At 37.8% G+C, this 13,166-nt stretch overlaps 1 long non-coding RNA gene across 1 annotated transcript; it reads right to left on the bottom strand.

Moving 5' to 3' along the window:
• Window positions 1-3,328: 3,328 nt before the first annotated feature.
• On the bottom strand, window positions 3,329-11,969 carry LOC125138982. The gene is made up of 2 exons (XR_007138073.1): window positions 11,853-11,969; window positions 3,329-4,600 (listed from the first exon to the last, which is right to left on the bottom strand). It is a non-coding gene; the product is annotated as an uncharacterized LOC125138982 (long non-coding RNA).
• Between the last annotated feature and the right edge of the window lie 1,197 nt (window positions 11,970-13,166).

Here is a 13,166-nt window from a genome sequence, read left to right as displayed (position 1 = left end):
ACTAATAAATGTTGTTTTTATTGTTTTATATATGCAGTCATATAATAGTGCACTCACCTCATTAAAATAGAATTATGGCCATTATGAATTTATCATGAAAAATGTAATTAATATGTCTCTAATAATAACCAGTTAATTCTACATTTCCTGCAAGCCTAAACTTAAGACATCACTGAACACATGTTTGAAATAGAACAAAAATAATCTACTTATATAAGTATCTAAAATATTTTTTTTAAAGAAATTAGAAATTTGTTCTGATCAGCTCAGAAAGACGATTTGTCATCTCCTCTTGGATGGCTGTTAACACTCAATGTATTTAATAGGTTTGGCTATTGGTCAATAAGTAAATACATTTCCTAAAAATTGGCCAACACAAATGACTCCTATATTCAGATCCCACTCGTGTCAAATTGTAACAAGTGGGAAGTTTACTAGCACTTTCCTTGGCTAGTTAACTTAAAATATATTAGTGATGAACTTTTTGCGTTTTATGCTGATGTGTATGCAGAGAGATTTGAAACAAAAATGTGATGTGAAGACTGTACTGTTGAGCTCTGACAGATTTGAGGTACAGTACAGTGGTTTTCGCTTCTTAATTAGCTGACAAGCCACTTGTCATGACAGGAGAACAGGAAGACTTTTACAAATTGCCTATTCTTCAAATTTTTAATTAGGGTAAACATGTAGAGCTGTCCCTCATTCGTTTTCATACTTTACTGGGTATTTTATAAACAGTAAGTAAACAATTCATTATTTTATGTATTTTTTTTAAGCTTAAAAGCTTCATGTGCAGTCATTTAGCCACCTGCTAGCCATCATAACAATAAAATATAAAAAATAAAATAAACTGTTCAGAGTAGTTGAAAGAACTATAAATAACTTTGGGAGTGCTGTCCTTATATTAACACTGACACAAACTCTAACGGCACGGTTCCTTGACTCCAGACCGTTTTGGTAGCGGAACTGATTTTTCTGGCTGGGAATTGTGGGCAGAGTGACAGTGAAAAATGCCAACACAAGCAAGTGCTCTCATTCTCTCTCTTAATCTGTGCTTGTGCTGCACAATACTAGTGAGCCAGATGGTGGCTGAAAATACTGTTCTGATGTGCTGGAGGCACAAGGGACTTTGTTTCTGACACAGACAGTTCCATAAGTCCCTGTAAAAACCGAAACACACTTGCTTCCTCATCCCACTTTGATAATATTTTTGATCCAATTGGGTGAATGTGGAAAAATAAAAAATGATAAAAACAAAACAGAACATGAACTATGAACAGAACAAAAGTCACCCAACTATTTTCTCAAGCTGTCAAGAAATTAAGGAGGCTTTCAACATGTGCATGGAAAAAAAAGAAAAAAAAATGTGTTTACTTAAAGTCAGTTTAATTGTTGTATAATAATACTTTGTTGAGTTGCTGACCAACTTGGTTATTGCTTAGTTTGTTTTTTTAACTATAGTAGTCAGCCTAGATTGTTAGCTTGCTAGCAAACCTGCCTCTAGTTTATTTACACAATATTACAGGATAAAGCTAGATTATTTTGTAGGCAAATTAGTCTGCTGTTTTTCATTACACAATACAATAGTGTCACTAGATTAGTTCTGGGGAAACCTTGCTAGCTATAAACATCACATACAAACCAGCTCCATTACATTAGTAAGCTAACTAGTACATTAGCAGGCTATTTAGCTGTAACTAGCTCAACTGATTTTGTTGCTGTTGTTCTTCGTCTGCTCTCAGTTGGGGTCACCACCGCAGATCATCCTATCTGCATATTCTGATTTTGGCACAGAATTTTATGCCAGATGCCCTTCCAGATGAAACCCAATTTTTATACTATCTGAACTGACGTATTACACTGTATTTCACTGTATTCCAGTGCAGGTGACCACATTGTGATCTGAAATGATTTATCGTGTTTCATCAATATTACTGTCACATGACATACACCATCGAAGAGTCAGTCTTAACAACTTGCTACATTTAGCAAGGCAAAGAAAGAAAATCATTCTTTGACGGCACACCTACAACGGTATACTGTGTATGTTGGGAAAACATAACCTGAATGTTAAAATAGTACATAAAGAATAAAAAGTTCAGCATTGTGATCACTTTCTCACCTCAGCATGAATCAAAGCCTCAGAGCTATTCTCCCGAAGTCACCAGGCTATATTTCTAAATTTATAATAAAATCTATACAGTAAATGCTACCTAGTAGTGCAGCTTCTGAAAGCTAAAAATGAGACACAACAAACCTTTACAGTAGGTGCTGGATGCTCACCCAGGTGCAGTAACATTTCACACTGCTTATGAACACAGGTATGATATCTCTTCATTTCAGCTAAGACCTACAAACACACCTGGAATATCCCACACAATCAAAACGCTTAAATACTAGCTTTCAAAGCTTATAATTACTCTGAGGCATGCAGATCTACCCAGAGATCAACAAACACCCACTCAGCCTCTGGCAAGCGGTTACACTCACACATTAGTGCTCATAATGTCTCTGCTACAGTCATTTGGAAGCAGAACAAACCAAACCCTGATCACAAATGTGTCTTTGATTCCTTAAAAATATATAAAACAATACACATGCAATGAGCTGTGCTATGAATGTACACAGCCTTGAATATTTGACAGCTTTCTCTGTTTCTCATGCTAGTGCATGCCAAAGTGGAACAGCAAGAAAAAGAGAGCTTTCTCTTACTAGACTGACAGACTAGCTAGCAACAGTGTGTGAAAACGTCATATAAAACTTTCACAATCTGTTCATCCCTACAAATATGCTCAATAATTGATGTGAAGTGTAAAACCTATTATAGTCTATTCCATACATTCATATAATTAGCATGCTCTAATAGAGTCTCAATCATTTAACAGCTATTGGGTTACTACAAAAGACGTTTCTCATCTATACTCTACACCACAGAGAAATGCTTTTAAAAATACTTAACATGAATGTCATTTGCATTTTTATTAACATTTAGTGATTATTTATTCATCTATATGGTTGGAGTTTCATTTATCTTCTAATGTCATTATTATACATATACATTATTACAATATTACCCTGCCATGACGATAGCATGCTTTCTGCATTCTATATGGATTTTAAATATAATGTCCAGTGTGTTAGGTTTCATGAATAATAGACTATGACTGATGAATATTGATAAGCACATTAATAGAATATATGTGTAAGCCAGATTATTAGATAGGATATGAAGAACTTGGTATATGATCTTCATCAAGAATCTTTTTTTTTGCATTCTAAAATCTAGTTTTTGGATTAAAAATTGAAGGAAAAAAAAACATTTCAAAGAAACCTTCAATATGTATTTTTAATGAATATTAGTGAATATTTATAAATTAATTTACAGATCTCTATTTAAATTCAAGTGAATGTGTGATATTGACCTTGTTAACTACTTTGTATTAAAGGTCAGATTTTCCTCATATCTAATCTCTTCTATTGAAGCATGTGGATTTGATCTGAATTGGATCATAAGCTTTTGCCACAAACTTGTGGAGTCCATGCCAGCTCAAGTCACACTGTCATTGTTGTTCTTCCTTTAGATGCTCCCTGTTTCACAGCAGATCGTATTTGATTTGTTAGTGGTTTTATGCCGAATGCCCTTCCTGACACAACCCTCCCATTTTATACAGGCTTGTGACTGGCAATAAGAGTTAGCCATTTAGTGGTGGGATTAGCTCCCTGCCCGGGAATCAAACCAGGGGTGCAGCAATTAGAGCACAGGATCCTGCACTGAACCATCAGAAGGCTTCAAGTCACACTGTTATTAAAGCAAAAAAAAATTACTAAATAATAAACTCTGAAAGTCATATAAATATTACAAACATTCTCAACATTTGTGGTCTCAGTCCTTTGGACCCAGCTGTAGTTTTATCCATGCTTCATACATGATTTCAGATTCAAAATTGTGAAAACCCTACATAAATGAATCACAAACAAATACAGTAGGAGGAAAATATCCCTTTTACAAAGTTAAATACACATTAGCAATTATCTGTATGCATCTGGATTCTGTTCAGAGGACTTCTGAGTAAAGTGCAAGTCCAGGTCCAGGTCTCTGTCTAATTGTGTCCATCTGTCTTGTCCAGCCCTCTCCAGGCCTCCTACTCCCTGATGTGTGCTCCTTTGATTAAGCAGCATGTCTCTCCACCTGCACTTCATAAAGGCAAGTGATTTGATTTTTATTACCCAGCTTCATGTCAACAGAGAGTCTAAAGTCAAAGTTCACGCAAGGTCACAACCCCTCCTTGTTGCTTGGACGGTCTGTACAGAGTACGACGGGCCACACATGGTGTTGCCATGGAGCTAAATGATGGAGATCAAGGCAGCCAGACACTGAGCAAGCCTACCAAATGCCCAGAAGCTCTAGGGAGGGAATAGGGGCTTCGTTGTAGCTTGTCCTCCTCCACAGGATCAAGTGACAAAGAAACTAGCGTGGAGCCACCTGCCTCAGGGGGTGTTCTTGTCCAGGCCCCTTAATCCATTAATGAATTCAATTAGAGCAGTAGCAGCCTCTGGCATAGAAGGATGAGTGATGTCCAACAGTGACAGGACGTTTTGTCTGGAAAGACAAGAAAACAATCAACAACCCCCACACACTGTCCACAAGCAACCTGCAGGAGACAACAAGGTCAAGGGCTAGACAAAGACCACAAACACGACGAGGCTTAAAGAAAACTATGAAGGATCACCCTCTTAAGCATAATTTAATAAAAACTAAGAGCTAACTCATGTCATTATGGACATTCCACAACATTAAACATAAATAACTGAATAAAATCCTTTGGATATGATGCTACTGGAAAAGAAAAACAAAACCATGTGATTGTTGATTATTTTCCTACAATAGCATGGCATGTCATGTTGTATATAAAGTTCAGTGTATTATACAAAGTTTTCAGAAAACAAAACAGCAAATGATGCAAATCATTAAAAGAAATCATTAACCTATTGAGCTGTTTTGCTATGTAAAAGGGGAAATCCTTCATTCCTATGGTATGAAGGTGCTCAATAAAATCAGCCAGACTTCTTATGGTTTCTCTGATTTACAACTGATCTTATAGAGGTAAGACAGTAAATAACTCCCACATTGATGCATGAGGTGTGACTGGTGAAACTCCTCTTTTAGAGCCTGTGATTTTAGCGGCGGTGTTAATAAATTTACAAGTGGAACATCTTGAGTGGTAATTTACTCCTGACAAGCATGTCAAGAGATGTGAGTGGAGGATCTTTATAAAGAAAAGCAGTCACAAAATCATCCTTGAAGATTTTGAAGTTTTAATTATTTTAATTTAGCATTTCAGACACTGATTTATTAGTAGGGTTATAAGAGAGTACAAATTTCTCTTGGTGTTAACTAACATTTCTGTAGAGATCTCATTCTCACTGCATATGGATTGGAATTTCTCAGTATTTAAAGGATTGTACTGCAAGTAAAAAGGCGAAGCTGTAGATATATAACGGATGAGTTTCCACTGTCATGTCAGTTATGCCATGCCAGGGTGGGTGACAGGGAAGAACAGAGCACATCCTTAAATTTCCATGTACATGCATGCAACGGAATTTCCTGTATTTACTGGTTACCATATCAATATTGAACAATACAAAATTTTGCTGCATATCTTTTTTAATACACAAACAATTTTGGATAATATTTTGAGAATATTTTGCTGCAGCATAAGTAACATTTTAATTTTCATCACTTTGTATAGTGTTAATTTAAAACAAGACATATTTAGTATCATTTTAATCTAGAAGCTACATATCCTACATATATTATTCCATGCAGTTAGCCATTCATTTAATTCCATTTTATAATGTTTTATTTACTGCAATATATAATATATAGAATATAGAAACATGTCAAGGAAAACAGACAGCTGTGTAACCTGCTACTGTTTTGTCAGTGGCAGAACTCAAAGTATTGAGGTGCAAGTCAGTAAGATAGCTGTAGCATGTCTCAATGGTCTGAAATTTGATGTGACCATTCTAATACCTTGATTTTTCCCTTTTTAATCCATTTAGATGTCAATATGTGAACAAATATGTCAATATGTGAGTGCTTGGTGAATCTTGGTCTCATTAGTCCTAAGGATATTGTTCCATTACATTTGTGTTTCTTTAACATGCTATTTTGTCATGCTGCCATATTCTTTTCGGAGAAAGAGACCTTTTATTTAGCCACACTTCCATGAAAGCCACTCTTTAATTTTTGACTTTGCTCTCAAGAACATAAGCATTTTATGTGCCTACTGAGCCCTTCATGATGTAGCTCTTGGGCTTTTCTTTACATCTCTGATCATTAAACTATCTTACCTTGGAATGAGTTTACCGTGACACCTACTCCCGGCAAGATTGTTCTGACTAAAAGACTCTTCATTTGTAAACCCCCATCCTTTTCACTGTAGAATGATGGATTTCAAAATAAACTTACAGCATAACTCTGCAGCAACAATGGCTGATGTCCTTTCTTCTTGCCATGATGTAGATACACACCTGAGTGCTACAGAACACCAAACTGCCACCCTGTTCTTCTTTTATTACCCAGAGGTCACAGGATTCTTCAAGATTAACTAGTCTTGTGCATCTCTTTAGTAACACATGGCTAATAATTACTTCCTTAATGGATGTGGAAAGAGCAAAAGGGTGTGCTGAATATTAATTTACCTTTTGTGGAAAGGTCGGATTTTCTGTTGTCATCCGAGGTTACTGCTTTTATATATACTGTAGGTTGGTGAGGAACAAAATAAAATACACTCACCATCTATCTTAATAGGAACACATGTAAAACTGTATGCTGTTATCCAATCAGCAACACAATGCAAAACATCATGAAGATACAGACCAAGAGCTTCAGTTCATTTCCACTTCAACTCTCAGAATGGGGAAATGTGATCACTGTAACTTTAACCCTGGCATGGTTGTAGGTATCACATCAGCCGGCATGAGTATTTCAGAAACTGCTGATCTTGGATTTGCTGATGCTGATCTAATAAAGGTTTTTGCATAAAAAGTTCTCAGTGCTCATGCTGACAGGAAAGATGTACTTGTGCATGTACAGATATAGATCTGATAGATAAAATGGAAAGACAAAATGTTCCAGTAAAATGTCTGAATTTATTCTGCTGCTACCATTATGAGTTACATCCATACAAACCCATACCACAACACTACCACCACTATGTTTTACAGATGAACTTGCATATTGACTATGAAATCAAATCAAGTTTTATATTGCATCAGATTCCGTGTGTCCATCAATTGTTGCCTTACGAATCAAAATCATGCTGTATCATATGGAAGCCTGAGATTTACACACGCTAACAGTATTTACAGATTTAGTATAATAGAGGTGGTTCTAACTTTACAGCAATCAGTGAAACTCATGTTGGGTCAAACAATGATCTTAATCTCCAGTGGCATCCATTTAGTGTTCAATACATTAGTGAGGCTGAACTTTTCCATTAACCCATAAACCCACTATAGGTATCATGTGTCCAAAGGTCTCATTGTTGTTTTTTTTTTTAGAAATGTACACTACTTCCAGCAGGACTGTCTCCCCAGGCTTAGAGTGGCTTTGAACTAGTGATGGCTGAGAGCTGATGGATGTGTGCTGATACCTGGGGAAATGGATTCTATTTTGCAACACAAGTGAGAAGCAGCTTTCTAGCACTCCTCATTGCTCAGGCAGATCTAGCCCTAAGCACGACCCAAAACAAAAACCCAACCTTGAGCTGTGAGACAGGTCAGGAACTGACAGATAGATAGTGGTGGGTCTTTTGGAGATGGTGAAGACTTTTACACTCTTTGTCTCATCACCCACACTCTTCCACGTTTGTGTGACCGTGACCGCATAGCTGTACAATGCTAGTGTTTTGCACAGAGTCACTATTTCAAGGTTATTATATTACATGAAGGTAGAGAGGCATAGTTTTTATCACGTTAGATTAATTTTGTATCCTTCTATCAGTGTTAATCTGGACCACTAATTTGAATGTGATTATTGTTTGTATATTTATTTTCTAAGAATTCTTTTAATTATATTTAACTTTGGGTCATTTTTCATTTTAGACCAGATTTAGTTGACAATTTACCACAGCACTTTTGAAGAATTTGTGAATTTTGTTTTCTAAAATTTTCAAAATACAAATGAAGAAAAAAAAAAAAGATTTTATTCCTTCTTAAATGGAATGTTCACTAAAGCTTTTCACTTCTTCCTCCAGATTGATCTGACCAGCTACCAGCTGCCAAAACGCAGACCAGGATGGTCAAACTGGTAGACCATTTTTCCAAACTGGTAATTTATATTCCAGTCACATATTACATGATTCAAATAATAAGTAAATGCTGGAGAATTTACCTGCATCACTGTCATTTTCTTAAACATAATTTGTTGCTGCATTTTTAAGTAGGGTTGCGACTAAATGAACGAGGCTGAAAGGATCACATAGTGAAGACAGTTTGTCATAGCATCACAAAATCTTAGTTGTGAGGGTTGTTAATGTATATGGCTGCATCTTGTTTAATCGTCTTTTAGAAAAGACAGGCAGCAGTGTACAGTACACAACCACATCGGTGCTTCTCATTGCAAAAGACTCATTAATTCCTGTATCTAATCACCTTTGTAAAGTAAGAACACTAAAATGTGAAAAATAGTTTGTCCATTCAACTAGTTGTGACATTTTAATTAATTGAAGAAAATCTTATTACGTTTCGTACCTACTTTAAGTAGAAGGCTGAATTATTTAGCTTGTTTGTAATTGAACATTTGTTGCCGTACTTTTTGTCAACAGAATTAACGCTGCTTAAGCCACGGCACTTTGTATAAGAAACTTCACTGCACTGTGCTACTAAAATATTAACAAGAAATACACAGACAAGCACAGTTTGTAATGCCACGTCTACAGTCAGTAAGTCCACCATTACGTGGCCTTGTACAGCTGGTTTGTGTGTCCAACACTTGCATTACTGGGAAAGAGTACAAGTGCTGCACTTGTTTATTATTTAGAGTAGTAAAGTCAGCGCTTTTGGCAAAACATAGCTGAGGTTAGCAGGTTTCCACTAAGGCCATGAACACAAACCATGATTTACAGGTAAGTAGACACACCTCCATGTCCTGTTAGATGATCATTTGTTGTTGTTTTTTTCTTGGTTACAGAGCCTGGCCTACAAGATACCACAGATAAGAAGCCCTCTTCTAGCCCTCTTTCTTTAACTGATAGACAATACTAGTTAAATCAAAATAATGTGTCATTTTTGCCGTTAATAAAATATTAAGGTGACCCTAGACTTTTGCAGAACCAAGCATCAGAGCACCACAATGCACAATGCACAGTCGTGTGAAAAATTTGCAGAATGATATAAAGCAGTGAGGCTCAGCCTGATTTCTTTCAGCCCAGATTGCAGAAGCCTATCAGTGATGGGCATGTCTGGTGATTACAAAGTGAGAAATGCTTCTGGTTCTGTTTGGGCTGATATTTGTGCTATCAAATCTGAATCAGTGATTTAGAAGGAGCATGTGAAATATAGTCTTGGGAGTAATTAAAGCAAACAAGGTAGATTATTTTCTCCCAAAATGCATTTGGAGGAGAAACCAAATGTAATTAGATTAAACCTACATCCAATCAATGTACAAATGACAGAAAAGACAGATATCATTAGTGCAAGTTTAATGAAACACACCCCTGAGACTACCATAAGGCATATAAAATAAACAAAAGTTTTAATCTCTGACAGGATTTGAATCTTTCCAAACTCGCTCAACCATAATAAATGCAAACAATGATTGACATATTTTGTCCTCTCTCTGTTTCAGTGCAGCATTAAATTGCTATCTTACAGAAATGCTCAAACCAGAGATGCTCAAAGCGGCCATCTGCTCCCACAGTCCACTGTCTCGGCTTTACGGCTCTCAGACTGTGCTTTATCATCTGAGCGTGAAAAAGCTGATCCGTAGCGAAACACGGCAGAATGAACCGTCACAAAAGGGCTATTTGCACTCATCACAACATATTTGAGCAGACAGACATAAAAGTCATTAAATCGCAGCATGCAGGGGCTGTTACGGATGCCTTTTGCTGAGACCAAAATTGAAATAGGCCATGAGTGATTTGTTCCAGTGTGATCGGGCTCCTCAGGGACAGAGAGGAGGGTAATGAATAGCTATGATGGAGAAAGGTATTAATCATGTGTAATCACGTCTAAAAGGTCCCCTGACAGGTAAAAATGGCACCCTTATGGCCTACACTTACAATCATCTATCAGTATTTGATTCCCTTGTGTTTTTGGGTGTGTTTGGGTGCATTAAAAAAGAGTAAGGTCTATTTGAAAAAGAGTAAGGTCTATGTTCACAATCTATTCCTGCTTTGATTGCATTCAATTGCTAGTGCATATAAATATATGGATCTCTCTGGACTGACCGAAGTTTCACAGAATTGAGCCTTCATCTTGGATATTTATTTCTTCAGATATTCAGCCACTAAAACTTAGTGCCTTGCACAGCCTTTAAAATCAGTTTCTTTCCTCTGGTGGATTTTCATTAGAGAATCTGATTAAATCTTACTTTCCCATTCAGATTTAAACATGCTACAGACGTCTAAGTATACAGAGCTGCACTAGAACATGTGCATGGTCAAGTGTGTGGGTGTGTGTGTGTGTGTGTACATCTAGATGGAGTGTTCTTCCATCCTCACTGACAGGTCTGCTTGAAATACTGATTATCTTGTGCAGCAGCATCACAGCTGAACTTCCTTCAATAAAACTGTCTAACTGATTTGATCAGGCATCTTGAATGCCAGTGTTTACCTGTTAGAGGAGAACTAACAAATGACTAGCACAGAGAGCTCAGAGAACTGTAAATGGTACACAAAATACACACACACACACACACACACACACACATTTGCACAGGTAGACATGCTCAGCCACTGCTTCTCAGACAGCTTCTCAGACACCTTAGCCAACCTAACCATTGATTTATTGACATGCCCTAAATTGAGCGAGACACATGTTGGCTCTACGCAATCAAGAGTCTGAGAGTGTTAAGTCAACACTAGAATGAGTTTCAATGCTGCCTTGTCCATCTCTGACCTGTTGGCCATACAGCAGTCTTTCCAAAGAAATTTTGACACCGAACCATTTATTTTATTTGCCAGAGCATCTCAGTTTGACAAGGTCAACGGAACTGCATACCTGAATAGGACAAACACAACTGGGTCTGACTGCAATTGCAGATTAAATCAAGTGTGTCTGGAACAGTAAACACACACAGTGACACGTGGATGTTTTCCACAGGAACGGATGTTGCATGGATTGGGTTTCTCAATGTAACATCTTCTACCATTGCCTCCTCACAAAGTCTCACACTGTCCATACACCAAAAATCGGTCATGACCACAGATTTTGGTGGGGCAGGAAAACAACCTCAGACAACAACATAACCTTAAAGGTTTAAGAGCTTACCACAATTGAGTTAAGCATTTAAATGCTATCTAATACATTTTATTTGTGTGAGTGACCCTTAATAGCAAATTGTGAGCTGAAAGAAAAAAAAAAAAAGAGTGATCTGGCACACACTCTAGCACCTTAATTAAGTCATCCGTTTACACAAGTGTGTTTGATACAACAGAATCGTTTCTTCATCACTATATCCCAGGGTGTGAGGAAAAAACAGCTGACCTAATACCATTAACCCTAAATATACACGGGTGTGTGTGCATCTATGTAGGCCTGTGTATTTTATTTCCTTCAATTAACGTTATAATCTCCACAATTCAGCCACAATGGATTTAACACAATTTTAGTGGATTTATTACCCTTCGCGTTAGTTCTGGCAGGCCACGTCGTCAAGCGTGCATCAGCTGTTAATCAGCAGTCCATGACGCGCATTAATCCGGTTACGTCATCCATATTACCCGACCATTTAAATTCCCATTCATTGAGCCGCTTTCTAGCGCATCACCGCTACTGCGACTTAAAGTCCCTCCTCCAACAACACCAACATGCCGGAACCTGTGTTCATTGTACCAGTTTATGTCTTAAGCCTCTACATATTTTCTCTCTTTCTCCCTCTCTCTAGTTATTTAATTATTTGTTTATCCATTTATTCTTTTATTATTTGCAAAAAAAAAACCCCCACCTCTATGCATGATTGGGGGGGGGTGTCTATTCTACGGTGGCCGAGAAGTGCAAAACACATTAACAAATCCAAAAACAAAACAACAAATCCGAAAACGGTAGGTATAGTTTGCGAATGGAAACTTACCGATCATCGACCAAGAGACTTGTCATTCACCTGTATATCTTGAATGACAGGTGTCTTGTACAATGATCGGTAAGTTTCCATTCCCAAACTATACCTACCTTTTCCGGGTTGTCTGAGTCATTGCACGAAACACATTAACAAATCCGAAAACACAACAATTCAGACAACCCGGAAGAGTTTGGTATAGTTTGTGATTGGAACACTTACCGATCATTGGACAAGACACCTGTCACTCAAGATATACATGAAGTTCAACAGTCTACCGCAGGGAAAAGTTGGAATGGATGGATGGATGAAATGGATTACTGTGGATTGATTATGTTCTCACTCACTCACTCACTCATTCACTACCGCTTATCTGAACTACCTCACGGGGAGCCTGTGCCTATCTCAGGCATCATCGGGCATCAAGGCAGGATACACCCTGGATGGAGTGCCAACCCATCGCAGGGCACACACACACTCATTCACTTACACACTACGGACAATTTTCCAGAGATGCCACTCAACCTACCATGCATGTCTTTGGACCAGGGGAGGAAACCGGAGTACCCGGAGGAAACCCCCGAGGGAGAACATGCAAACTCCACACACACAAGGCGGAGGAGGGAATCGAACCCCGACCCTGGAGGTGTGAGGCGAACGTGTTTGCAGTAAACACACACAGTGACATGTGGATGTTTTGCACAGGAACGGATGTTGCATGGATTGGGTCTCTCAATGTAACATCTTCTACCATTGCCTCCTCACAAAGTCTCACAGTTAGCACGTTCGCCTCACACCTTTTTTTGGATTTGTTAATGTGTTTTGCACTTCTCGGCCACAGTACTATTCTATTTTCTAGTGCTGCTCTCCCCACTCGGTC

This window comes from Tachysurus fulvidraco, chromosome 16, assembly GCF_022655615.1.
Source record: "Tachysurus fulvidraco isolate hzauxx_2018 chromosome 16, HZAU_PFXX_2.0, whole genome shotgun sequence".
Taxonomy (NCBI): domain Eukaryota; kingdom Metazoa; phylum Chordata; class Actinopteri; order Siluriformes; family Bagridae; genus Tachysurus; species Tachysurus fulvidraco.
This window is presented reverse-complemented; position numbering and strand designations above follow the sequence as displayed.